Source organism: Salmo salar, chromosome 22 (assembly GCF_965601325.2).
Source record: "Salmo salar chromosome 22, fSalSal1, whole genome shotgun sequence".
Lineage (NCBI taxonomy): Eukaryota > Metazoa > Chordata > Actinopteri > Salmoniformes > Salmonidae > Salmo > Salmo salar.
The window spans coordinates 7663123-7688594 of NC_138312.1; the positions used below are offsets into that span (position 1 = coordinate 7663123).

General features: G+C 40.2%; 1 long non-coding RNA gene across 1 annotated transcript; it reads right to left on the reverse strand.

Moving 5' to 3' along the window:
• Positions 1-4082: 4082 nt before the first annotated feature.
• On the reverse strand, positions 4083-7768 carry LOC106582674 (uncharacterized). The gene is made up of 3 exons (XR_006761361.2): positions 7403-7768; positions 5899-5959; positions 4083-4632 (listed from the first exon to the last, which is right to left on the reverse strand). It is a non-coding gene; the product is annotated as an uncharacterized LOC106582674 (long non-coding RNA).
• Between the last annotated feature and the right edge of the window lie 17704 nt (positions 7769-25472).

Consider the following 25472-nt stretch of genomic DNA (forward strand, 5'->3'; position numbering starts at 1 on the left):
AAAATATTTTATACAGTGCCTTCAGAAAAGGTTCTCACCCCTTGAGTTTTTCCACATTTTGTTGACTTACAGCCTGAATATAAAATGTATTATATTGAGATGGCCTACACACAATACCCCATAATGTCAAAGGGGAACAATAATAATAGTGTTTAACAGGCTGCACCCTGAGCTCAATTTCGAGTCTCATAGCAAAGGGTCTGAATACTTATGTAAATAAGGTACATTTATATAAATATATATAAATATATATACATTATCTAATTAATTTAAAACCAAAAGCTGAAACGTCTTGAGCCAATAAATATTCAACCCCTTTGTTATGGCAAGTGTAAATAAGTTCAGGAGTAAAAATGTGCTTAGAAAGTCACATAATAAGTTGCATGGACACTGTGTGCAATAATAGTGTTTAACATGATTTTTTAATTACTACCTCATCTCTGTACCCCACACATACAAGTATCTGTATGGTCCCTCTGTTGAGCAGTGAATTTCAAACACAGATTTCAACCACAAAGACCACATACGTTTTCCGATGCCTCGTAAAGAAACTGGTCCTGAACATTTCTATAACTATAGAGCATTGTATTTGGTACAAATCATTCCCTAAATTCTAGACCTCAGCTGAATCTGGTAATGAATGGTGTGGCTGTTGAACAAGTTGAGGAGTCTAAATTACTTGGCGTTACCTTAGATTGTAAACTGTCAAAACATATAGATTAAATGGTTGTAAAGATGGGGAGAGGTCTGCTTTTTTGACACCACACTCCAAAAAGCAAGTCCAGTCGTGTGGTCGAGTGCTGCAAGCAAAGACCTAGTTAAGCTGCAGCTGGCCCAGAACAGAGCGGCACGTCTTGCTCGTCATTCTAATCAGAGGGGCTGATATATGTAAATACTATGCATGCCAGTCTCTCTTGGCTAAGAGTTGAGGAGAGACTGACTGCATCACTTCTTTTTCTAAGAAACATTAATATGTTGAAAATCCCAAATCGTTTGCATTGTCAATTTACACACAGCTCTGACACACACACTTACCCCACCAGACATGCCACCAGGGGTCTTTTCACAGTCCCCAAATCCAGAACAAATTCAAGAAAGCGTATAGTATTATATAAAGCCATTATTGCATGGAATTCCATTCCATCTCATATTGTTCAAATGAACAACAAGACTGGTTTAAAAAAACAAATAAAAGCAACACCTCAAGGCACAACGCCTCTCCCCTATTGCCCTAGATAGTTTGTGTGTATGTATTGATATGTAGGCTACGTGTGCCTTTTTTAAAATGTATTATTAATTGATGTAGTTCTGTTCTTGAGCTATTCTTGTTTATTCATGTCCTGTATTATGTCATGTTTCATGTTTTGTGTGGAACCCAGGAAGAGTAGGTGCTACTTTTGCAACAGCTAATTGGGATCCTAATAAAATACCAAATACCTATTGGTAGATTGGTAAAAATAAAAATAGCATACATTGAATATCATTTTGAGCATGGTGAAGTTATTAATTACAATTTGGATGGTGCATCAATACACCTAGTCACTACAAAGATACAGGTGTCCTTCCTAACTCAATTGCCGGAGAGGAAGGAAAAAGCTCAGGTATTTCTCCATGAGGCCAATGGTGACTTTAAAACATTTGCAGAGTTTAATGGCTGTTGTCCCCTCCTGTACTCCCTGTTCACCCACGACTGCATGGCCAAGCATGACTCAAATACCATCATTAAGTTTGATGACGACACAACAGTTGTAGGCCTGATCACAGACAACGATGAGACAGCCTATAGGGAGGAGGTCAGAGACCTGGCAGTGTGATGCCAGGACAACAACCTTTCCCTCAATGTGAGCAAGACAAAGCAGCTGATAGTGGTCTATAGGAAAAGGAGGGCCGAACATGCCCCCATTAACGTCGACAGGGCTGCAGTGGAGCGGGTCGAGAGTTTCAAGTTCCTTGGTGTCCATATCACCAACAAACTATCATGGTCCAAACATACCAAGACAGTCATGAAGAGGGCACGACAACACCTTTCCCCCCTCAGGAGATTTGGCATGGGTCCACAGATCCTCTAAAAGTTTTACAGCTGCACCATCGAGAGCATCCTGACCGGTTGCATCACCGCCTGGTATGGCAACTGCTTGGCATCCGACCGCAAGGCGCTACAGAGGGTAGTGGGTACGGCCCAGTATATCACTGGGGCCAAGCTTCCTGCCATCCAGGACCTATATACTAGGCGGTATCAGAGGAAGTCCAAAAAATTGTCAAAGACTCCAGTCACTAAAGTCATAGACCCTTTTCTCTGCTACCGGCAAGCGGTACCGGAGAGCCAAGTCTAGGTCCAAAAGGCTTCTTAACAGCTTCGATCCCCAAACCATAAGACTGTTGAACAATTAATCAAATGGCCTCCCAGACTATTTTTTCAAATGGCCTCCCCTCCCCTTTTTTTTTTACACTGCTGCTACTCGATGTTTATTATCTATGCATAGTCACTTTATCCCTACCTACATGTACAAATTACCTCGACTAACCTTTTCCACCTGTTGGCCTACCTTTAGCTCTAGCCAGAGTGGACTTTTATAACATTTCCATAGATATGCCACTGTATTATAATAACACTCTAACCTATTATTTTCATATCTGATATAGCAAATGGATTATACTATTCTTCACGTTACAAAAAAAGTTATGAAGCGCTCGACAGCTAAATATCTCAATCCTCCACAGCGCTGTCCAGAATGAACGGTGGGCAGGCGGTGGAAAACTTCTTCCAGTACTGCTTCCAGCTCCAAATTAAATGGGCATTGAGTTCTCCCGTTCCCACTCCTACTATTTCAGTCGTTGGCCTTTCTGTGTGACGTTTTCACATATTTGATTTTGTGCTGGCATTGGACGTGGGAATGGGAGAACACTTTTTCTCTCATTTGGAATGATATCTCTTCATAAATATCTTTCTTTCTATATTGTATGCGTTATCTATTTTTGATTGGAGTGAGGCATCCGACCAGAGTGCCAGTAGGTACTTGGTTTCTAATAAAGACCATGGATCTTATTTCTGGAGGAATTGTAGAGATATCTTTGTCCATAATTACCTCAACTGTCCGGTGTGATTTATTTTTAGGAGGGCGGCAAAACCGCCATGTTGGCCAAATTCATACGATTTTGTTGTCATGATTCGTTAAGACTTCAAGGATATACGTACAAGATGCATCTTCGACTACCTCCGGAGATGCTCAGGAAGATCTAATAACAATCAGTTCACAATGTGTCTTTTGTCTACTCAAATTGTCTATTTGAGCTGCCTCAACACTTCCCACTGGGCACAGACGTCAGTTAAACGTATAGTTTTGATTTACATTTGGTTGAGTTGTCTACTAACGTGAATTCAAAGTGAAATCAACAAAACATTTCACCATGCCACTTGATTAAAAGTTAAAAGTTGGGTGAAAAAAAATACTAAGTTCCCCTTACGTTAATGACAATATTCCACGTTGATTCAACGTCATCACGGTAAAAAAAATTTACGTTGAAATTACTTGGAAACAACGTTGATTGAACTAGTTCCAGTGAGTTGTTACTATTTTAGTACTCAACAGCTGTATTTCACAGCATGAAATGTTTTCTGTTTGGCTGATTTATTTGTGAAGTCAAATGTTTATGCACTGGTGATTCCAGTGTTATCAAAATTCACTTCTTTTCACTTAATAATGTCTGATTTATTCTAAATCTACTCAACTCCTATTCTCTTCCACTACACCCTTCAAACTCTACTCAACAAATGTAGGCATGTATATGTAACAGTTTAGCTTCCGTCCCTCTCTTCGCCCCAACCTGGGCTTGAACCAGGGACCCTCTGCACACATCAACAACTGACACCCACGAAGCATCGTTACCCATCGCACCTCAAAAGCCGCGGCCCTTGCAGAGCAAGGAGAACAACTACTTCAGGTGTCAGAGCGAGTGACGTCACCCGATTGAAACGCTATTAGCGCGCACCACCGCTAACTAACTAATTTCACATCGGTTACATATAACCCCGCTTTAGTGTACAGTATACACACAGACCATGTAAATCAACGTAACCAGACTTCTTTGACTGATGTTTAATAGTTTCGTTTTCAAGGTAGCGTTAAGAGACAATTATGTAACATCAGGGTTGTGCATGAAGAAGGATACGTCACTTTAGGGTTGTTGTGCATGAAAATAAAAAAGAGACGGATATATAATAGTGCTGTTGTGCGTTGTGATGAGACAGGTTATAATAACTGTAGGGTTGTGAAAGAGATGTTACATTACATCTCTTTAGGGTTTTTATGCATGAAGAGATTTATACTATAATGTGGTGTCTGAAGAGACTGGTATGTTCTAATAACAGTATTTTTGTGCACATGGAGACAATTGCTTCTATAACTGTAGGTTAGTGCACGAAAAGACAGTTATAATGAAATGTTGTGCATTCCGAAGAGACAGCAGAGGGGACAGACAGAGGACCCGAGCGAGGCTCAGGCTGCCCCGACCCTGCCACTAGGATGACAGGAGGTCCTGCCAAACGTGGTGCTCCTGGAGTTGCCTGAAGGACCTTTAGAAGTCAGGACCCTCCTTCTTCAGAGCCTTGTAGTCCGTGTTGACGGCCACCAACTGCGGAGGGAGTGAATACATTTAAATATGTTTTGCTTAAATTAAATTCATCAGTGTGTTCTAAGGAAAGCGAATACAAAACGGGCTGCTTACACACACACGCATGCACGCACACATACACACGCGCGCACACACCACAGAAGGTGAGGTGAGGGGAAGACTGCTCATAATAATGGCATGGAGTGAATGGAACGGTATCAAACATGTGTGATGTATTTGAAACCATTCCATTTATTCCGTTCCATCCATTACTATGAGCCCAGCCGCCTGACACACACACACACGCGCGCACACACACACACACACACACACACACACACACACACACACACATCATTTAGCATGTTCATTTATTTTCCAACGGCCTCGGTCACACTGAGCAACTCAGGACTGCTGCTCTTTGCAGACGTCATGAACAGCGCTGTGTGTGGATGCGTCCATGCCTGCATGTGCATGTGTCATGGACAACACTGTTCAGGGCAACACAGCCTCCCAACTGCACGTGACAGACGACACGTTTTTGCGTCGCCAATGATTATTTTCACCCTGCATATTTTCCTTGATTGGTCGGCTGTCAACCCCTTGTCTCCCTCCTCTCCTCTCCTCTTCCCTCGTCTCCCACCTCCCTCTCCCTTCCCCTCTTCCGCCATCCTCTCTTCAATACTATTATTGTGGTGGACTAAAGTGGAATGTGGATGCGAGGCCTTTGCCTGCTTTAGAGAATTAAACATGGCGTGTGTTGTGACCTTTCATCGGGCATGACTTTCACTATGGCACTAAGGCTGACACACACATACACATACAAATGCACACACGCACAGAAGCACAGACACAAAGCTACAGCCTTGAAAAACCCACTCAAACAGTTTCTGTTGGAATAACATGCAGCCAGTCAGACCATCCTTTGAGGTTTCTGTTCAGTTGTTTTCCATTCAATTTGTGTGTTTTTCTTGTTTAATATGAACATTAGCTGTTTGAGGTGACGTTCCTTATTCAAGGAATGTGTATGTGGATTCAGGAAACTAGCCATACAAAATATATTGTGTTAGTTATGGCGAATAGAGATGCTTAAATTTGTTATGAGAGTACGAAGAGGCCTCAATGTCTGGATTGCTTAGGCCACTATGGTAATCGGTGTAGTTGTGTAGTGCCACTGGCTATGGTCAAAAGTAGGCACTATGTAAGGAATACGGTGCCATTTGGGATGTACTGTAGCCTTGAGGTGTAGTGCTACTGTGGGTGTGAAGAGGAGGGTAGGATATTTACCTTGTACTGATATTTTGGACCGTATGTGTTCCAAGGCTCTGGGTTGTTCTTTCTGTTCCAGCTGGAGAGAATAGGTGGAGTATAGGAGGGCGAGAGAGAGAGAGAGAGAGGGAGGGAGAGGGGAGGCGGGATATTGAGAGAGACAGAGAGAGAGCGAGTGAGAGAGAGAGAGAGTGAGAGTGAGAGAGAGTGAGAGAGTGAGAGAGAGAGAAAGAGAGAGAGATGGGGTTAAGACAGACAGTTCATGGCAGACTTCCTCTATTCATTACAGTAACTAAGTCTGGTTCCCATTGTTCTGCACAGTCATACTCAAACAAAGACACTCTAGTGAATCTAGACAATGATGGCCAGGCCAGCACATCCCCCTACTTTCTACATGAAGAGTTTCATTAAAAAACGCTATATATCCTTTTCAGAAATGTTTGTAAGTTAGCTTTTATAGTTTCAACAAATGATGAAATAGATTGGCGTGTTTTTTCATCATCTAATCATGGCATGGAGTTGTTCAATGACAGACATGTATTTGATTAAAATGTATCACTTGATGGTTTCATTTCAGATAAAAAATAATCCTGTTTTTTTTCTCTAAATGCTATATATCCACCTCACTCGCAGACAAACAGGTAGTGGTACATAGTGCCTACTTTTGACCATCACAAGCATGTAGCTACACTCGCAATGACATCTGCTAACCATGTGTATGTGACCAATCAAATTTGATTTGATACTGCTAGGTTTTACTAAACTAATTGAAACTAATAACTAAATTGCTTATAAAGAAATGTTAAAATGCTACATTTGAGACATCAATATTATTGTTATTTGTTTCTTAACTAATTCAATACAGTATTATGAGACCTGTAAGTAAAACATTTACATTTGAAATTTGAGTAATTTAGCAGATGCTCTTATCCAGAGCAACTTACAGTAGAGCATTCATTTTAAGATTGAGAGTGAGACAAGTGAGACAACCACATATCACAGTCAAATACACAGGATGCAAACATTCCATTCGTGCATTGTTTTGCAAAAAAAAAAAAACATTTTCATACACTTCTAAAATCTATGAACAAAACATTTGAGAACAGTAATATTTAACACACATGAAGGTACTCATAAGTAAGAATTTCAGATAAAAAAATATAGCATTTTGTAAATAAACTCTTCATATCATGACCGTTCACTCACTGTTCAGTTTTCATAGTGAATGACAGTGTCTATTCCTCCCTATTGCATGGTCAAACACAAATACATACAGACTGATGGCCTCTATCATGTGGCCCAATAATGACCAAAGACCAGAGAGTTTACTAGAACAAAGGGATGACTTCAGTGTCCAATTACTGCATGAAAATAGGAATGACCGCAGTGCTGATTACTAAATAGTGATTGTGTGTTGAAATAATGCTGATCAACCAAGATGCAGAAACAATTGGTCATAAAATGCACAGGTAACATGTTTAATCTTCAGAGAAATGAACAGATAAGATGTAGGAGGTCCTACCTGATGTGGGGTCCCTTGGTCAGACAGTCAAGCCTATTATCAGGAAGAAGAACTGAGGGATGGGCTAAAGGAAGTAAGGAGGATATATTGGTGTTAGAGCCACAAGACGTGTGTGCACATTGTTATGTGTACGTATGTGGGCTGCCTGTCACATATTCAGGAAGAAAAATATATGGTACACACACACACACACACACACACACACACACTTTCTGTGGTTGTTATTCCTCTCCTCTCCCTATCCTCCTCCATATGTATGAGCCAGAGGGCCATGTGAGGCGCTGAGGCTGTCAGGCTGGGTTGAGCGGGCAAGGACACTAGCAGGGTAAAGAGAGAGATCGCTGCTCGCTCGCTCACTGCATGGTTTCCTGCCTCTTTCAAACACACACACCCACCCCCACACCCAACCACCCACCCACCCACCCACACAGAACTCCTTTCCTCCCTGCCTCTGCCTCTGCCTGGCTGCCTGTCAATGTGAGTGACAGGATAAGACACCGCAGACTTCCGGGACAGCAGGGTGACGACGACAGGAATTTAAATAGAAAATGCACATTAAGGGATAGATGGGATGTTGAAACGTCAAATTAAACCACGAAGGCAGGGGTGATACGGGGGGGAGAGAGAGAGAGGAGAGAGAGAGAGATAGTCAAAGAGAGAGAGAGAGTGAGGCTGATTCAATCCTCTCGTTATTATATTATGATCTAGTTATTTTAATTACACTGCCAGGCTTTGTGTCATAACATGCTACTTGAGGCACCACACCAGCAGCTGGTGAAACAGTAACCTACAGTATAAGCAACCCATGAAGTAGATTAAGTAGCCTATTTAGCTAGGCTATGTTGTGCATTCTGACCAATGTTTTCCATAAATATTCCTTTCTAATTCCACATTGTAGTAGGTCTACATGAATGGACAATAGGCTTCTAAACAAATTATTTTGATGATGATACCCTAATAATAAACATGTGATATAAGATGTGAACATGTTGTTCACAGCTTTCTGAGATCAGTAAGTGACTCAGGGGCCTATTCAGTCAACAGTGCTGGTCTAAATCTGACTCTAAACTGTTTGATAGACTAGATGATTAGGTCACCGCAATAAGTAATCCATCCTTTGCCAGTGTTGCAGAACATGTTTCCTGGGCGCGCGCGCGCGCGCGCGCGCGCGCGCGCGCGCGCGCGCGCGCGCGCAGCGCAGACAGACAGACAGACAGACAGACAGACAGACAGACAGACAGACAGACAGACAGCGACAGGATAATAATAATAATAATAATAAGGTGCCATTTTGGAAGTTTAAACATCTGCGGCACCTGCAGCTGGGAAAGTTTCCCTACCTACATTATCGTGACTCCAACCAACACGAGACAAAGCATGTTTATTCTGTGAGCTCGGTTCGATATTGTTGTTGCACTTATTGCTATTTTGGTGGACTGCCAAGTCAAGTCTGTCGATTTAAGAATTTGGGTCTCCCGCAGCTTGATTTTCATGTCTGTGGCGACACAGAAAATAAAGCACTAGGACTGCGTCAGCGCTTTTTAATATTTGGTAAATATATGTACTGCAGTGACACAGGGAGTCTATCACCATATCACTTTCTATTGAATAATGTGTTATGAAGTATTTAATCATGTTTTCTGAAAGGTATTAAATGTGCTACTTTGGTATATGCACATCCCTGCCTAGGCTACAACCAGCATAGTGGTGAGACATTGGGCAGATTATGGACATCATCCATGAGAGATTCAGCAACATGCTACTGATTATTAGCAAGGGTGTAATTGAAAAAAGTCACTGTGGGAATCCACTAACGTAAAATTTCGAATTCACCTGTCAAAATGATTTCCCTCCCTTGGAGAACCAGGTCTCCCCTATTTACACCCCTGATTATTATCTTAAAGTACTTAAATGTGTGGCAAGTGCTACAGATTGAACCTGACTCAAGAGGGTTGAAATCTAAATCAACTATTGTCCTTATCAGCATATTTATCCCAGATCCCAAAACACTTCCACATAAAAATATATGTTTTAAATACAAACTAACTAAATGTATGCTACGGTGTCCATGTGGAACCAGCTCTCTTATGCAGATTTATGTACAGTAGAGTGAAAGTGCAGGGCAGAGCAGGGACCTATTGCAAGCCCTCCCTGCTCCCTAGATTGCAGAAGGGGGTCGGAGGAAAAGGAAGAGAGGAGAGAGAGGAGTGAGTGAGTGAGTGAGTGAGTGAGTGAGTGAGTGAGTGAGTGAGTGAGTGAGTGAGTGAGTGAGTGAGTGAGTGAGTGAGTGAGTGAGTGAGTGAGTGAGTGAGTGAGAGGCAGGGACAACCAGACCTGGGTTGAAATGGTATTTTAAAAAAAACCTAGAGTCGATGTCCATGCCCTCGCAAAAATCTAATTAGCATAATACAAAAATCCCCATAAAAATCTGTCAGTTTAAGATAGAGATATCTGGGTTTTTTGCATTGGATGTTTCTCAATCCACCGCATCCGCTGAGGTCGCACTTCCGCATCTGCGGTGAAAGGTGACAGAGCTGGAGCGGTGTGTAAGGGGTTAAATACATGTAAATAAATAAATACAAATGTTTCCTGATATTTCTATATGTCTCAGATAAAGGACAGACACTTCAGAACAAAGTTCCTTTAGATTTTTTTTGTTGGGGGGGGGGGACTGTTGTTCAATGTTGTGAATCTGTTATTCAATGCTTTTGTATGGGCTAATTTTGGGGATATTTCAAGGGGTCATAGTAGAGGCTAACTTGGGCCACTCACAGTACAATTCCATCTATGCTGTTCTTTTATAGGGTTGTAGAGTTTATATGAGCGTAACCCTCCTGTTGTGTTCGGTTCATGTTAATTCATTCTGTGATACAGGTTAAAAATGACCGCCCCCATTATAGCTGATTATAAATCCATAATAATACATATATTATCACCTAATGTCGTGTTAGATCTTTTTATCAACTTAAGTTCTTGTGAACATTACAAGTTTTGAACTTCTATTTGCTATCTATGGCCTGTAGGCCTCATTGACCTGAGCTCATACAACTCATTTTTGAGTAAAAAAAAGCATAATGTATGGATTATTTTGACTATAACAAATACTCAGATGAAACACATTGTGCTATTTATCACAGACGACTTTGTGTCAAAGTTTAACAAGGACTCTCTCCTCCTCACCAGTGTCATGATCAAAGATATGATCAAGAGCCTCACATACAGTATATAGTTTGGTCATTGTGCTGCCACAGAATGAATTGTGAACAAGGCCTCAAAAAAGCTTCATGTACCAGAGCTGCGAGAAAAGTTCTATATATTATTGAAACAATGTTGCGATTGTTTGTGAGAATGTCAACAGGTGTGGTTCCCGTGGAGGAAAGATTGTAAAGGGGAAAGGTTCCTGTGGGGGTTGCCATGGAAGGCAAGAAGGGGAGTAAGGTGTGTGTGTGTGTGTGTGTGTGTGTGTGTGTGTGTGTGTGTGTGTGTGTGTGTGTGTGTGTGTGTGTGTGCTCAAACAACATATGCATGTGGGGCTCTTGGAGAGAAAGTGTGTACATCTGATGAATGGGCATGTGCCTGAACTCAATTTTATACACTAATTGTAGTCTCACCCATTCATTTCTAATGGCCGGTCATTTTTGACCGGGAACACCACAAGTGTACAAAAGAGGCTTTGGGATGATTCGCCCGGGGATCAACCCCCAACCTTCCAATCTCAGGGCAGACACTGACTTGATAATGGGGAATATACACGATGAAGCACGTGCGTGTGTGTGTGTGTGTGTGTCGCAGTGATTGCGTGTTTTTTTTTTAACATTGCATTTTGGAAGTTAGTAATTACATTACTGGTGTTAAGGAACTTAAAGGTCTGCAGTTGCTGCATTACGGGCCAATCAATGACTATTATCATCCCTGAGTCAAAGGTCGTACCTCAGGAGAAATAGAAAATCTCCAGACAGCACAACACAACTGGACAGAGATAAGGTGTTATATATGGAAGTAATGAGACACCATTTGTTAATGTTAATGTCCTCTACAGGGCAAAGGGTGTACCAAGAGCCATTTAAATGCATGGCTTTGGATGTACCTGTACGTCAATATCCACTGTCCACACTACCATACTATTTAGAATGCATGGCCAAAACATTCCAAAATCGAAGTAGTAGCAAGTTCTACATCCAGAACACAGAAGCACACCATTGTGCTTCCGATGCATATAAATATAATTAATAAAACTGATGTCCCAATTCAAGTCAATGATGGCATAATGCGTGGACTGGCAGCCATTTTGAGTGCCAGGAAGTAAAAGCAGGAAGTGTACCCTTTAATTATTGCTGTGACTCTTTTCTCTGTGTATACCAATGATGTCGCTCTTGCTGCGGGCGATTCCCTGATCCACCTCTACGCAGACGACACCATTCTGTATACTTCTGGCCCTTCCTTGGACACTGTGCTAACTAACCTCCAAATGAGCTTCAATGCCATACAACACTCCTTCCGTGGCCTCCAACTGCTCTTAAACCCTAGTAAAACCAAATGCATGCTTTTCAACCGTTCGCTGCCCGCACCCGCCAGCCCGACTAGCAACACCACCCTGGAAGGTTCTGAACTAGAATATGTGGACAACTATAAATACCTAGGTGTCTGGCTAGACTGTAAATCAAAATCAAATCTAGAATCGGCTTTCTATTTCGCAACAAAGCCTCCTTCACTCACGCCGCCAAACTTACCCTAGTAAAACTGACTATCCTGCCGATCCTCGACTTCGATGTCATCTACAAAATAGCTTCCAATACTCTACTCAGCAAACTGGATGCAGTCTATCACAGTGCCATCCGTTTTGTTACTAAATCACCTTATACCACCCACCACTGTGACCTGTATGCTCTAGTCGGCTGGCCCTCGCTACATATTCGTCGCCAGACCCACTGGCTCCAGGTCATCTATAAGTCTATGCTAGGTAAAGCTCCGCATTATCTCAGTTCACTGGTCACGATAACAACACCCACCCGTAGCACACATTCCAGCAGGTATATCTCACTGATCATCCCCAAAGCCAACACCTCATTTGGCCGCCTTTCCATCCAGATCTCTGCTGCCAGTGACTGGAACGAATTGCAAAAGTCGCTGAAGCTGGAGACTTTTATTTCCCTCACCAACTTTAGACATCAGCTATCTGAGCAGCTAACCGATTGCTGCAGCTGTACATAGTCCATTTGCAAATAGCCCACCCAATCTACCTACCTCATCCCCATACAGTTTTTATTTACTTTTATGCTCTTTTGCACACCAGTATCTCTACTTGCACATCATCATCTGCTCATTTATCACTCCAGTGTTAATCTGCTAAATTGTAATTCTTCACTACTATGGCCTATTTATTGCCTACCTCCTCATGCCTTTTGCACTCACTGTATATAGACTTCTTTTTTTTCTACTGTGTCATTGACTTGTTGCATTATTGGCTTGTTTATTCCATGTGTAACTCTGTGTTGTTGTCTGTGTCACACTGCTTTGCTTTATCTTGGCCAGTTCGCAGTTATAAATGAGAACTTGTTCTCAACTAGCCTACCTTGTTAAATAAAGGTGAAATAAAAAAATAAATAAAAAATCTGTTGAGTCAACTCAATTGACATTACAACAAATACAGTTGAAATCGGAAGTTTACATACACTTTAGCCAAATACATTTAAACTCAGTTTTTCACAATTCCTGACATTTAATCCTAGTAAAAATCCCCTGTCTTAGGTCAGTTAGGATCACCACTTTATTTTAAGAATGTGAAATGTCAGAATAATAGTAGAGAGAATGATTTATTTCAGCTTTAATTTCTTTCGTCACATTCCCAGCGGGTCAGAAGATTACATACACTCAATTAGTATTTGGTAGCATTGCCTTCAAATTGTTTAACTTTGGTCAAACGTTTCGGGTAGCCTTCCACAAGCTTTCCGCAATAAGTTGGGTGAATTTTGGCCGAAACCTCCTGACAGAGCTGGTGTAACTGCGTCAGGTTTGTAGGCCTCCTTGCTCGCACACGCTTTTTCAGTTCTGCCCTCAACTTTTCTACAGGATTGAGGTCAGGGCTATGTGATGGCCACTCCAATACCTGGCCACAACTTTGGAAGTATGCTTGGGGTCATTGTTCATTTGGAAGACCCATTTGCGATAAAGCTTTAACTTCCTGACTGATGTCTTGAGATGTTGCTTCAATAAATCCACATAATTTTCCACCCTCATGTCATCTATTTTGTGAAGTGCACCAGTCCCTCCTGCAGCAAAGCATACCCACAACATGACGCTGCCACCCCTGTGCTTCACAGTTGGGATAGTGTTCTTCGGCTTGCAAGTCTCCCCCTTTTTCCTCCAAACATAACAATGGTCATTATGGCCAAACATTTCTATTTTTATTTCATCAGACCAGAGGACATTTCTGCACAAAGTATGATCTTTGTCCCCACGTGCAGTTCCAAACTGTAGTCTGCCTCTGTTATGGTGGTTTTGGAGCAGTGGCTTTTTCCTTGCTGAGCGGCATTTCAGGTTATGTCAATATAGGACTCGTTTTACTGTGGATATAGATACTTTTGTACCTGTTTCCTAAAGCATCTTCACAAGGTCCTTTGCTGTTGTTCTGAGATTGATTTGCACTTTTCACACCAAAGTATGTTCATCTCTAGGAGACAGAATGTGCCTCCTTCCTGAGCGGTATGATGGCTGCTTGGTTCCATAGTGTTTATACTTGCAGACTATTGTGTGTACAGATGAACGTGGTACCTTCAGGTGTTTGGAAATTGCTCCCAAGTACGAACCAGACTTGTGGAGGTCTACAAGCAAAGAGGCACTGAGTTTGAAGGTAGGCCTTGAAATACATCCACAGGTACACCTCCAATTTATTCAAATTATGTAAATTATCGCATCAGAAGCTTCTGAAGCCATAATTTTCTGGAATTTTCCTAGCTGTTTAAAGGCACAGTCAACTTAGTGTATGTCAACTTCTGAATTATAAGTGAAATAATCTGTCTGCAAACAATTGTTTGAAAAATGACTTGTGTCATGCACAAAGTAGATGTCCTAACCGACTTGCCAAAACTATAGTTTATTAACAAGAAATTTGTCCATGACAAACAAGTTTTAATGACTCCAACATAAGTGTATGTAAACTTCCGACTTCAACTATAATAGATCATATAATAGAATATGTGGACAACTACAAATACCTAGGTGTCTGGTTAGACTATAAACTCTCCTTCCAGACTCACATCAAACACCTCCAATCCAAAGTTAAATCTAGAATTGGCTTCCTATTTCACAACAAAGCATCCTTCACTCATGCTGCCAAACATACCCTCGTAAAACTGACCATCTTACCGATCCTCGACTTTGGCAATGCCACCACTGCGACCTGTACACTCTCGTTGGCTGGCCCTTGCTTCATACTCGTCGTCAAACCCACTGGCTCCAGGTCATCTACAAGACCCTTTAGGTAAAGTCCCACCTTATCTCAGCTCGCTGGTCACCATAGCTGCACCCACCCGTAGCACGCGTTCCAGCAGGTATATCTCACTTGTCACCCCCAAAGCCAATTCCTCCTTTGACCGCCTCTCCTTCCAGTTCTCTGCTGCTAATGACTGGAACGAACTAGAAAAAATCTCTGAAACTGGAAACACTTATCTCCCTCACTAGCTTTAAGTATCAGCTGTCAGAGCAGCTCACAGATCACTGCACCTGTACATAGCCCATCTATAAATAGGCCAAACAACTACCTCTTCCCCTACTGTATTTATTTATGTATTTATTTTGCTCCTTTGCACCCCAGTATTTCTATTTTGCACACTCATCTACTGTCAAGTCTACCATTCCAGTGTTTTAATTGCTGTATTGTATTTACTTCGCCACCATGGCCTATTTATTGCCTTTACCTCCCTTATCTCACCTCATTTGCTCACATTGTATATAGACTTATTTTTCTACTGTATTATTGACTGTATGTTTGTTTTACTCCATGTGTAACTCTGTGTTGTTATATGTGTCGAACTGCTTTGCATTATCTTGGCCAGGTCGCAGTTGTAAATGAGAACTTGTTCTCAACTTGCCTAACTGTTTAAATAAAGGTAAAACATTATTTATTTTTTAACTGGTCCCGTGTGGCTCAGTTGGTAGAGCATGGTGTTTGCAATGCCAGGGTTGTGGGTTCGATTCCCACGGGGGACCAGTATGGAAGAAAAAAATGTTTGAAATGTATGCATTCACTACTGTAAGTCGCTCTGGATAAGAGCGTCTGCAAAAAAAAAAAAAAAGACTAAAACTGTACATTCCATTCCATGAGCCATATCAGTTAGCATCATTTGAATGAACATTCTACACTACCATGGCGATCCAGCATCAGTTGATAGAACATTCCAAACTACCATGGAAATTATTGCATCACAATACCAGGCAGCCATTGCGAGTGAACCCATGAGTTTACCAGTCAAATTGCCAGAGTTAGAGCTTCCCGTTGTAATCATTCTACTTCTATGTTATGATGTGCCCTGCCCAGAAAAATCAATGTGAGTTTATATAAAGAAGTTGTATTTGACATTTCTCAGGAGAACAATATGCTATTTTTGTACCTCATCATGACAACGGTAATGGCCGCCGACTTTCAACACGCAGCGAGGAATCGAGGATAGAGAAATTGATGACGGTCGGGAAGGAAAGGTGTTCAACAAAAGATGGATGGGAAAATGAGATGCATTACGAGAGGGAAAAAAGTCAATACTTTTGGCCCCTTCCCCATCAGTCTCAGGAATCAGCCATTATTCTCCCAAAGGATTGCTCCGCTCTGTGTTCAAAAGAAGAATCAGAGTGCAATATCAATCCAGCACATTTAAATGTTTTCCATTTATGATTCAGTTAACAGGAAGAGTGCTTCTGATTAAATTTCTCTGTTAGAACGGATGAGGATGACACACACATATGCGCACATGGATGACACGCAGTCACACACACTCCTCTCCATGCCCCACACCATCCTCTACTAAAGGGAGGTCATACCAGCCGCCAGCCCAGGCCTGGATCCCCCGATACATTGCACGACCCGACACACACAACCCCTTTACATTTTCTAATAGGATGGCTGATTTACCTGCAGGCTGCAAAGTGGAGAGGGGAAAGGAGTGGAGAGATGTGAGTCCCATTATGTGTCCCAAATGGCCCCCTATCCCCTATGTAGGGTGCAATTTGATACGCAGGCGCAGATTCAGTGACAAGAGTTAGCCATGCTTTGCTAGGGGAATACAGACGTCTCATTTCAACTAAACCAGGTCTGGAGCAACATACTGACCCTGGCTATGACCCACCTGCCTCCCTGAAAAATTATGGATGCTGCTTTGACTGTTTTCTGCTCCTCTGTGGCCATGGGTTTATTATACAATGGAACTGGACTGGAGCAGAATGACCAGGGGCTACACTGAAACAGTTATAGACATGAAAGTAAACAATGTCACTTAGCAGACACATATTCAAAGTGACTTACAGTACAGTGAGTGCATACATATGATCCCTGTGGGAATTTAACCCAGGACCTTGGTGTTGCTAGCACCATGCTTTTACCAACTGAGCCAAACCGGACCATTATATTACATCTATTCAACCTGTCTATGTCAATATCTGACTTGTTCTTTTATACTGCCCTGCACTTGCCCCTTGCCAGGCAGTCATTATCGGCTTACCTGGTTAAAGAAAACATTATAATTTAATCATTTTATCTCATTTTCATTGACAGTGAGATGCTTGTTAGAGGTAAAATCCAACATTGATATTCACCATCCCTCGGAGCAGAAGGTGTGAGGAATGGTTGTTCATAAACAGACGGCATTGGCAGCTAAGGCTGTGAGTGAATGACAGTTTTTATTCAACACAATCTGTTTGAATTGTTTGCAAAAAATTCTGACAGAACATCCAACCAACCACTGACAAACCACAGCCACTGACAACACAACTCAAAACCACACAAAAAAACTAAGTAGATAAGTGGGGAAACGTTCCTATCTAATAAAAAGACGTATAATAAATCTGTATTTCCTAAATCGTATCTAGCTTATGCCTAGGAGGCCAACATCCCGGAGTCGCCTCTTCACTGTTGGCGTTGAGACTGGTGTTTTGCGGGTACTATTTAATGAAGCTGCCAGTTGAGGAATTGTGAGGCATCTGTTTCTCAAACTAGACACTCTAATGCACATGTCCTCTTACTCAGTTCTGCACCGGGACCTCCCAAACCTCTTTCTATTCTGGTTAGAGCGAGTTTGCGCTGTTCTGTGAAAGGAGTAGTTCACAGCATTGTACGAGATCTTCAATTTCTTGGCAATTTCTCGCATGGAATAGCCTTCATTTCTCAGAACAAGAATAGACTGATGAGTTTCAGAAGAAAGTTCTTTGTTTCTGGCCATTTTGAGCCTGTAATCAAACCCACAAATGCTGATCCTCCAGATACTCAACTAGTCTAAAGAAAGCTAATTTTATTGCTCCTTTAATCAGGACAACAGTTTTCAGCTGTGCTAACATAATTGCAAAAGGGTTTTCTAATGATCAATTAGCCTTTTAAAATGATAAACTTGGATTAGCTAACACAACGTGCCATTGGAACACAGGAGTGAAGGTTGCTGATAATGGGCCTCTGTACGCCTATGTAGATATCCCATAAAAAAAAAAAAAAATCGGCCGTTTCCAGCTACAATAGTCATTTACAACATTCACAATGTCTACACCGTATTTATGATTAATTTGATGTTATTTTAATGGACAAAAAAAAGGCTTTTCTTTCAAAGACAAGGACGTTTCTAAGTCCCAAACTTTTGACCCCAAACTTTTGAACGGTAGTGTATATCTTTCAACTATGCTGTGATGTTTAACTTACAATTTCAATCTATCTAATCGAATAGACTCCACAGATTGCGAGTTGAAGATAAATACTTTTACTAAGAGTATTAGTATATTAGTAATTAACTGACCCGGTCTCTCCAGATCTCCTAACAGTACTATTTCTAGGGTCAATTTTAGATCAATGCTATGCATTTTCAGCCATTCCTGAACCTGAGACCAGAAACAGGCTACCTGAGGGCAATACCAAAATAAATGGTCTATTGATTCTGTATCCTCACAACAAAATCTGCAGAGCTTCGATGATTTTATGCCCCAAATATTCAACATTTTGTTGGTGGCAAGAATTCTATATAATAATTTTAGCTGAAAAGCATGAAGTCTTGAATCTTGTGTCGTTTTATATATCAAATCATACACCCTGTACCATGAAATCGGTACATCAACAATCTCTTCCCAACTATTTTGCAATCTGTATGGCACAGTTGTCAACATCCTGGTCCTCAAATGAAACTGGTATACTTTCCTATTTGCTATTTTTTTTTCCTCCGCCAGTTTTGATCCTTTATATTGGGCAGACAGACCAGTTCCCTACCTCCTCCTGCTGCCACCTGCCTCCTCCATTTTTGGGGTAAGGCTGTAATCAATTGGTTGTACTCTTGGATTGAGCAGACCTTCCTGTACAATTCTGATAACTCCATGAAGGACATAACTCTACCATTCCAGTTTACAATATAATTTAAGAACAAAATAACCTTTTCAAACATCTTTCCCATAAATACAGGTATTTTATCAACCAGCACATTTGAGTTCAGCCATAATAGTTGTTGTAATATTTGTTCTATCTTTTTAGGGGGATGAAATTGAAATTGTACCCAGCTCTGCAATGCTTGCTTGAAAAACAGAGATACTTTGAAAAAAGTATAATTTTCAATTAATCGAAAATGAGAAATGGCAATCTGCACAAAGGCAAAAAGGCCATTTCTAAACAATGGATGAGCTTTTCTTAGTAATCTACTTGGGAACCATTTAGGGTTCTAGTAAAACTTTTGAATAAGTTAAGCTTTTACAGAGAGGTTTAGTGCTTTTATATTTAATAATCTCAAACCACCCATTACATTTACATTACATTTTAGTCATTTAGCAGACGCTCTTATCCAGAGCGACTTACAGTAGTGAATGCATACATTTCATACATTTTTTTACGTACTGGTCCCCCGTGGGAATCGAACCCACAACCCTGGCATTGCAAACACCATGCTCTACCAACTGAGCCACACGGGACAATTCATAGTCATTAGATAGATAGGCATGCTTTATTTTCTCTAGTTTTAGCGTCCCAGATAAAGCTAAATACCTTTTGCTCATATGATTTGAAAAATGTATAAATCAGGAGTAGGAAGCACCAGCATAAACTGAGATATGACTAAGGAGTTAATCAGGGCAATTTTTCCATAAATAGACAGGTATTTACCTCTCCATGATTGCAAGATCTTGTCTATTTTTACAAGTTTTCTACTGAAATTCATTGTGGAGAGCTTATTTATATCTTTTGTGATATGAATACCAGGTATGTCTACTCTACCATCAGCCAATTTTATAGGTAAACTGCAGGGTAATGTAAAAGTTGTACACTTATATTGTACACTATCATAATTAGGTTTTAGTCCAGAGAATACAGAAAAGTTGTCTAGATCTTCAATGAGACATTGCAAGGATCTAGCTTGCGGACTTAATATAAAACTTGAGCCATCGGCATACATGGACACCTTTGTTTTTAAGCCTTGGATTTCTGATCCTCAATGTTGTTGTTGGATCTGATATTAATAGCTTGCATTTCATTGGCCATAACGAATAGATAACGTGACAGCGGACACCCTTGTTTAACTCCCCTTGACAATTCAAAACTCTCTGAGAAGTAGCCATTATTTACTATTTTACACCTGGCGTTGCTAGACATTAGTTTTACCCATTTTATAAGAGAATCACCGAAATTGAAAAAATCCAGGCATTTATAAATAAAATCCAGTCTTACTTTATCAAATGCTTTTCAAAATCTGCTATAAATACCAGGCCTGGCTTCTTAGATGTTTCATGATGTTCTATTATTTCTAGTAGTTGTCGTATATTATCTCCAAAGTATCATCCATGTAAAAATCCTGTCTGATCAGGATGAACAATACCTGGTAAAACCATTTTAATTCTGAGTGCTATGCATTTCACTAGTATTTTTGCATCACAACATTGAAGTGTAAGGTCCTTCCAGTTTTCTAGATAGACTGGATCTTTATATTTGCCATCTGGGTCTTGTTTTAATAATAGAGAAATCAGACCTTCCTGATGAGTACCTGACAGACTACAATTTCTATAGGAGTAGTTAAAACAATCTAACAATGGAGATTTTAGTATATCAAAAAGGCTTGATATACCATCAAGCCCTGGGTTTTTTTCTGACTGAAAGGATTTAATAGCCTCAGAATTTACTCCTCTGTAATTTGGCCTTCGCACTGATCTTTCTGTAAATTTGTTAATTTTCCTTTTTTTTAATATTATTTGGAAAGAATTCCTTACTGTAATCTTCATTCAGTGGAAGAGGATGTGACGGAAAAGAGAACATCTGCCTAAAATATTTAGCTTCCTCTTTTAAAATATAATTTGGATAATCAAAGATGACTCCATCTTCAGTAACGAGTTTCTGCAAATTTTTTTTTTAAGTGTTCATGTATTGGAGTTTCAGGAATAATCTTGTGCATTCTTCTCCATATTCCATCCAGTTTGCTTTATTTTTGTAATAGATTACATTAGATCGTTCTTGAATAAGTTCCTCAAGTTCTTTTTGTTTTTCCTCTAACTTAATTGTATCTCTGTAGTATCGTTTTTATTGCTATCTACCTGTACTATTAGTTCATGTATTTCCCTTCTTAGTCTTGTCTCTTTAGTAAGAAACTGCTTTTTTATTATTGATGAATATTGGATTGAATGACCTCTGAAGGTACATTTAAAGGTATCCCAAACAGTAAGGGGATTTTCTGAACCTATATTATCCTGGAAAAAATATTTAGTCATAGTAAAAATAAGTTGTCCTCCAGTAAACTTTGATTAAATTTCCAATATCCCCATCCACATGGAAAGTTATGTGAAGGCCAATTAGATGATGATCCGATCACATTCTGTCTCCTATTAAAACTTTTGTAACCTTTGATGCAAGAGAGAAAGAGACAAGAAAGTAGTCAAGACGACTAGCTTGATTACTTCTCCTCCATGTATATCTCACTAGGTTGGGGTTTTTTAGTCTCCCAATATCCACTACTTCTAATGTGTCCATAATATTTGTGATTTCCTTAAGGGCACGGTGATGATAGTTTGTAGAGTGATCTCCTTTACGGTCCATTGAGGTACTTAACACTGTTATAGTTTCCTACCGTAATGATTTGATCATTTGTTGCCTGTAAGTTCAATAAATTGGTATAAATATGTTCGAAGAAGTATGCCTCATCCTGATTTGGACCATATAGATTAATGAGCCAAATCTCTTTTTTTTTATCCACTTTCATATTCAAAACGATCCACCTTCCTTGCGAATCAGTCCTGACTATTTGCACATTCAGATCGAAATTTTGGTTAATTAATATCACACCTTTTGAGTTCCTTTGTACATGACAGAAAATTATTTCACCACCCCGTTCCTTTTTCCACACAACTTCATCTAAAGATGTAGAGTGAGTTTTCTGTAAACAGTATATGTTATATTCCCTTTCTTTTAGCCATGTAAAGACTGATCTTTTTTTATAATCTGCTAAACCGTTACAATTGTAACTGGCTATACTTATTTCACCCCTTACCATAACTAGATACTATTCTCAGTCTAAATTGACCATAATGAGTGCTTGTAAAGTTACTGCCGTCAGAGGTATTATGATGGTCTGAAAACTGTTCGCTGCTCTGGCACCCCAATGGTGGAACAAGCTCCCTCACGACGCCAGGACAGCGGAGTCAGTCACCACCTTCCGGAGACACCTGAAACCCCACCTCTTTAAGGAATACCTAGGCTAGGATAATCCTTCTAACCCCCCCCCCCCCCCTTAAAAGATTTAGATGCACTATTGTAAAGTGGTTGTTCCACTGGATATCATAAGGTGAATGCACCAATTTGTAAGTCGCTCTGGATAAGAGCGTCTGCTAAATGACTTAAATGTAAATGTAAATGTAATGGTCAAAATTTGAGCTTTCAAATGTCTGATATTTAGAATTCAAGAAATAGGTTCTAGCAATATTTGTTTTATTCCCTTGCTGTTTGCCTGTGAGCCAATGCCACAGATGTTCGAAAATTTAGACAATATATTATGTATGTAGTAAATCTGATTAGGTTGATGTGTATGATATTGGATGTGATTTAGTGAGTACGATGTCTGTATAAGAGTAAGACTATAATGTGTGCTGTCAAAATAAATAATAACTCTGCCAATTTGCATAGTTGAGTGTCTGTGTGTAACATTTCCATAGCAATTGACGTTTCATATGATCATGAAAGAGACCTTGCATTACTAGAGATGGCTTCACTACAGTACAAATGTATACCGTACAATATGTTAGTATTCCCCAATGTCCCTATTATGATATCTTCCCCTTGCTCGTTGTAAACATATATAAACATATAGACAAACAAGAAACATTACATTATAAAACAGTTCGACAATAGAGAGAGAGGTGAGAGAGGGACAGAAGAAATGAAAAGAGAGAAAGAGAGAGAGAGAGAGAGAGAGAAAAGTGCGAGACCAGGTGTGTATGTGTATGTCCCCCGCCATGTTTAGTCTATGATAATGCTAATTATGCTAACGTTGGCTTCTAAGCCTATACTAAGTGAAAATGTTTTTCAGTCATTTTTCTTAACATAGAATTAACCTATCAAATTCTGTGCTCTTTATATAATAGTTTTTACAAATGTAATTCATATTTAACGATGGGTTTACTTGTTTGTGAATGGGCCAGAAGTAGAAAAGAATCTAGGTCAAGTGGGCGGGGCTACATAAGGTGGAAAGGCTATTTCTTTGTGGTTGTTGTAATTCACACTCAACCTCATCTCTTCAGGTTTGAATGACATCTGGTGACTTTTTTATATGTAAATTGAGCAACCTTTCTAATTAAGTTTGTCTTGGTGTACACAGATAAAATAAGAAAAACAGGTCCATATTTCCATAATTTCAGACAGTTTTTATTTTCATAAGATGTGACATTTAATTTCAAAGCCACCTGTGTGAGTAGGGATGAAGGCAGCCGGAGTAGCCTAGCCTCAAATCCTTGTCCTATGTTTTGGTTACCCGTGTGCCCAGAGTCCCGGTCTCTCCTGCTTTTTCCATTGGCTTTGATGCATTTTTCAAAAGACTGACACAAATGCCAAAAATGCCATGGCCCAATTCTAGCACACATAAAAAATACAATATGTTTGCCCTCTCTTTCTCCTTCGCTCTTTGTCTTTGTTGAACCTGGTGCCCTGTGACTGTCATCTCCTTCCCTGCCTTCGTTTCTCATTCCTGTGAGACCTGTGTGTTCCCTGCTGACAGAATGGTGGCACTGTGAGAAGCTGTGGTATTCACTTGGCTCCAGACCTGGGTTCAAACACTATTTGAAGTCTTTCAAATACTTTGAGCATTTTCTCTAGTCTGCCTGGAGATCCAGATGGGTTTGCACTCTTGTGACTATTCTAATGGTTCCATTGTGCCAGGCAAGCTGAATAAAAGTAAGTAAGTAAGTCTCTGAAATCATTATAGTTATTGCACCCAGGTCTGTGAGAAGCTTAATTTTTTAAAATGTAACCTTTATTTAAAGCTGTGCTGTTTTGGTTTTCACTTTGCTCTGTGTTATGTTGGAAACAGATGTTTCGCAGGTCTGTTTCCCCCATGTGAGGGGGGAACATGAATGAGTAAACACCTCCGTGGGTTATTCTGGATGTGCTAACTACCAGCCCATCTTCTGATACGGTCATTATTTTCACTGTGTGAAAGTAAACAAGCATTCCGGGTTCTTGTCATTTTCTATGTTGCATGTTTGTATAGTCTACTTGTTTGTTTGTTTCGAAAGGTTCACAGTGCTGAAATGAGTGGTGGTACACTACACGACCAAACTTTCAGCTGGTGCAAAATACGCTAGAGGCGCGATTAATCGAACCCCTTCAATATGTCGTGACTTTCCCATCATTAATCTGATGACTGTTATTTATTTAATCCACTAACTATATTTAATTGTTACCCAATTAAATTAATCATGTAACAATTAACTCATTAGGATTTGGGGCACCACGGAAGAAGTTGTTTAAAGAGTTACCATCTCCTGAATTAAACTCTATAAGGTATATATGTATTTCATCGATAAACAGTCATCTTATTAATCATTACCTCTTATCATTCTGAATGTCGTCTACTCCTTCCATCTGCAAAAACCAAAACCTTGCTCATTATTCAGTGAGAGAGAGACATTCTATACATTCTATAGCTATTCTCCCATTAATCATACACTTTGCACACAAACCGCCACCCGTTTGGAGTAAGAAATCAATGTATTTACATGTGAAATGCCTTCATTCATTGTTTATCTCTGTCGGAACCAAGCCTTCTTGGAAAGGGTTTGGTTGGGCATTTCAGTGGCCCAGATGTACATGCTCTGATGGTCCACCAGAGTTGTCCGGTCTCCATGGGGTGTTCATTCCTCAGAACAGCTACGTAGCTGTACCAGTGATTTTCTGATATGGGAGTTCTCTCTCCACCTCGGGAAGATAGTCAAAGTTCCAAACCACTTTACACTCGTAGCTGCAGACTGGCAATGTCCTGGTCTGGTCGGTGAGTTCATTTTTTTGACTTCGTGTTGAGGTTCAAAGTTCCAACCATTTCAGACGTGTAGCGACCGCTCCATGCTTTTCTGGTCTATTGTTAATTTAGTTGACATACTCTCCGACCTCACTCGGGGCGTGGCTACTTACATATGCACAGTTTATTGGAGATTATTTTATACCTCCTAAAATTACATTCCTATCTTAACAAAAATGCTTTCATCACGTTTCCTACTATATACACAATGTATTGGATGGAAACTTGACAGATAAAGGGTATATACTTTCCCAGCTACAGTATTTCTTCCATACAGTTTTTAATGACATCACAAAATGAAAAGCAATATTATATTTGTTTTCCATAGCTCCCATTGACCATTCCCCACATTG